Below are 4,532 nucleotides of genomic sequence, written 5' to 3'. Positions count from 1 at the left end.
TTCAGAGTCATAACCTTAACCTTAACAACGTATGTCAAGATCAAGATCATTGACGCGGTGTCCACAAAAGTAATTATCCACATTTTTCCCGCGGGAATTGATTAAATAGATTAAAAATAAAACCAGAAAGTTTAAAAATGATACATTAGAATTCTATTTTTTATTACATACAAAATACATACCCCACACAGCAAATATATCAAAAATACATCTTAAAAATATCTTAAAGATATATTTGGGGTATGTAATATCTTTAGGATATCTGTTTGATGTATTTCGGAAATTTTTGCTGTGTGGGACATGTTTTATTAAAAAGCACATATATGATGGATTACATATTTTATAAACATATCTGTGTATTTTATATTACTATTATTAATGAAATAATATAGGCACATATTATAAGCATATTTACTCATTAAAACGTTAATAAAATAATTAAACTGCCAGAGTGCGCTGAGATTAACGTTCATCAGAATTCTAGTATTGTTACGTATAAATGTATTTGTCGTCTGTTAAATCCAGCTGAAAAATAATAAACAAATCTTTATAAGATAATATGCTATAATTCTTATAAGATAATATAGTCTAGCAAACAATATAGCTGTAAAATCTCGAATCTTGTCATAACAACCATCAATGTTTGGTTCAACCAAAGTGCATTTAATTATGTACGTTGATATCAAAATAATTTTCCTCATGCATTAGAGAGGTCTATTATGTACCGATATTAAAATCATCAGGACGGACAAAGCTGTGCTGTAGAACTGAAAATAATATGCTTTCATTATACAATGAAAATATTTGTGTTAAAATGAGAACAATTATTAAAAAAGAATTTTGAATTTATAAATTAACAATGAAAAATATTAAAATGCAGTTAACTCTTTGAGGGACACGTTTTTCTTCTAAACAAATTATTGAAATCATAGGTCATCTATGGTTTTTCGGGGTCGCTGATTACAATTCTGATGTCAGAATTACAAAATTTAAAATGGCGGATCTAGTAAGGCGACTATTTTAGGCTAAATTCACGATTTTTTTGTTCAATTTGCACGAAACTGGATATATGAAAGTTTTTGGGGTCACTGATTACGATTCCGATGCCAGAATTACAAAATTCGAACTGGTGGATCTAATATAGCGATTATTTCGGTCTAAATTCGAAGTTTTTCATTCCAATTCCATAAAAATATCAATTTTCCAAAATTTCAAAAATTTTTTTCGGAAAAACTAGCAAGCAGAAAATTCTGAAAAATATATATATTATAGTTTTAGATATGGAGTGCATGCATATAAATTTTCAAAGATTTAGCACTTCACATTTAAAAATAGCCAAATTTATTCTGAAAAAACGAGTTTTTTTTTTCATTAATTGTTTTTAACAAAATTGCAAATAAATAAATTAACATAATTTTTCATGAAAGTTGCATAACTTAGATTCTTAAGAATCTAAAAAGTAGTCATATGCGCATACAAACTGCAAAATAGATTAGAAATATGGAAAAAATAAAAAAAGTAAGAGCAAAAAGATGGGATGTATACGTCCTACTGCCTCTCAAAGGGTTAATTGAGAAATGATTTCAATATTATGTTGCCATTTATATAATTTACAAAATTGTATGTAGAAGTATTTATTGTCTATTATATGTGTACATTCTATTACATATATTCTTATACTTTTAATTAATCTTGGACGTACCTGGCGAACGAAATTATATCCAAAGTGGAAAAGTCCGATGCCAAATTTTACCTCCCTTACTTTTATTTGCAACATAAATTGTAAAATCTAATTGAAATAAATAATTGAATAAACGTCAGTTATACGGTACCTTTCATAAAAGTTCAGACATTAGCATAAATTCTGTCAAATAGCCATAAAATTAAGGCATTATTATAAAACATCAATTACGTTACATTGTTAGATATGGAAGGAGCAATTCAATCCCTTAAATTTATCTATCATGTTTCCATCATACTAGATTATCGAATTCAACAACAATCGATCTTTCAATCGTTTGCGAGCAAATTCGTATAGTGAAGCACTCATCGAGCATCGTACAACGCACATATATAATTTTGCTACAGTTATTTGATGTATAATATACTGACTTATGACAACTGAAGAATGCTCAAACTAGCAGCCGAAACATATAATGTTATGATCATTGTTTCAATTTTAATTTAATTTAATTATAGTCGATTTCTATTTCAAGATATTTTTTAACTTTTTATTTGTGTGAACTTTATAACCGACTCTTACATGCCTTTCTCATTATTTGTATTGTTAATTTTAACATCAAGAGTCCTTGTATTGTTTAATTTACTTTTAAGTTAAATAATATTTCGTTAACAATTTAGGTCAAAACATTAACGTGGTTAATGTACAAAACAATATACAATAAAAGGCATTAAACCACAACGCTAGTTGTGTAAACCACATAGATTGGTATAAATATATCGACTTAGTTATAGAACTACGCATTTCAGTTTTAACTCTGAAGGTTGATACAACTAAAATTGTAAATCCTGTATGAGCTGCGAAATATTGTTAACACAGGTAAATAATTTTGAATTAAGTGTTATACAAATAAATTATGTTTGTATGGATGGTAATACACCCAGAGTTTATGGGTTACCGAAAATCCATAAGCCCGGAAATCCGTTGAGAGTCATAGTTTCTTCAATTAATAGTTCTATATATTTTTTATCTTTATTTCTTCATAATATTATTTACAATAGCATTCCTGAGGCTTCTAGGTGAAAAATGGCTTTTATTTTGTCGACAAGCTAAATGGAAGGGTTTTTGAGCCTATGTATGCTTCTTTGGACGTTGTTTCTCTTTACACTAATGTTCCCATAGAATTTGCATCTGAGAGCATTAGGAAGAGATGGGTTCACATTTCTTGTAAAATTAATATACAGTTAGACGAATTTCTAATAGTCGTTCGCTTAATTTTGGATTCCTCGTTTTTTTCTTTTAACGGCAAATTTTATAAACAGATTTTTGGTACTCCTATGAGTTCACCTCTATCCCCCATTATAGCCGAGATTGTTATGCAAGATTTAGAAACTGTGGTTTTGCAAGATTATCTATTCAACTTATATTTTATTTTCGGTATGTGGACGTTCATATCATTTTAGCAGCTCCAGATGATTCGTTAAATAAAATCCAAGATGTTTTCAATTCTTTGCATACTAGACTTCAATTTACCATGGAAATTGGTGATAAGGGTAGACTGAATTTTTTAGATACAACAGAATTATTGTCATTATTGACGATAACAGAATTATTTTTGACAAATATTACAAGCCAACTTTCTCGGGGACATTCCTTAATTTTTATTCTCATCATCCGTCTTGTCATAAAAGGGGTGTCATTATTGGTGCAGTTGATAGAATTATTCTCTCTCTCTACTTTCTCATCCACGATTTCACCAGAAGAATTTGACTGAAACCATTAATATTTTTTTTAGACAATGGGTATCCTTTGAATTTTATTTTTTCGACAATACAAAAGAGATTAAATTATAATATTTACAATAATAACAATAATATAGACATTAATTTGAATAAAAAAATCAAGGGCACATAAAAATACTTTACGGTTCCTTATACTAAAGGCGTCTCTGAAAGTTTTTTGCCCATAGCATTTAAACTTGATTGCAAACTGTCTTATACAATCCCAAATTCGTTGAAAAATTACATTAAAAGAGGAAAAGACCAACTAGACTCTCTCTCCCACCAGGGTGTGGTTTATAAAATTTCCTGTGAAGATTGCGAAGCTAGTTATGTCAGCCAGACTAAGAGGAGACTTAAAACTAGATTGCAGGAACACATGTCGGACATAAGAAGGAAATCAGGATTATCACGGACATAGAACTATATGTAACCATAATTTTGATTGGAATAACGTTAAAATACTAGATAGTAAACCATCTTATAATAAACGTTTAATCTCTGAAATGGTTCACATTAAGAGACATAAACAGGACATAAACAGGCATAATGATACGGTAGCTTTACCAGAGTCCTATCTTCCAATCATAAAATCTCTTTCCCCTTCCTAATTTTCCCCTTCCTAATTTTCCTCTTCCTCTTCTACCCTTTCCACAAAGTTTTCCTTTCCACAAGGAAAGAGAAGGGAAAGAGATTTTATGATTGGAAGATAGGACTCCGGTAAAGCTACCGTATCATTATGCCTGTTTATGTCTCTTAATGTGAACCATTTCAGAGATTAAACTAAAGCGCAGTTAAATAAAAAAATAATCAGAAAAAAATTTTTTCTGATTATTTTTTTATTTAACTGCGCTTTAGTTTCTTAAGGTGACCTTGAGGAAGTTTTAACTGCAGAACTCGTTAAGAAGTTATATAAACAAAAGAAATTTAAGAAATAATTTCTTCTTTTTACTATATATAAAACGAGGTTTCCTACTTTAAAGTATATTCCCTCCTCCCCTGCAAAGGGACGTACGACTCTCACCCTCCCTACCTTCCAGCAAAGGTGCGCACGACTCTCACTTTCGATTCCT

General features: G+C 29.7%; 1 long non-coding RNA gene across 1 annotated transcript; it reads right to left on the bottom strand.

Annotated features, from left to right (window-relative positions):
- Positions 1-453: 453 nt before the first annotated feature.
- Positions 454-1,918, bottom strand: LOC108759144 (uncharacterized). Its single transcript, XR_001939987.1, has 4 exons — positions 1,833-1,918; positions 1,703-1,761; positions 726-767; positions 454-525 (listed from the first exon to the last, which is right to left on the bottom strand). It is a non-coding gene; the product is annotated as an uncharacterized LOC108759144 (long non-coding RNA).
- Positions 1,919-4,532: the final 2,614 nt, after the last annotated feature.

The sequence above is a fragment of the Trachymyrmex cornetzi genome, unplaced genomic scaffold, assembly GCF_001594075.2.
Source record: "Trachymyrmex cornetzi isolate Tcor2-1 unplaced genomic scaffold, Tcor1.1 scaffold1699, whole genome shotgun sequence".
Taxonomy (NCBI): domain Eukaryota; kingdom Metazoa; phylum Arthropoda; class Insecta; order Hymenoptera; family Formicidae; genus Trachymyrmex; species Trachymyrmex cornetzi.
This window is presented reverse-complemented; position numbering and strand designations above follow the sequence as displayed.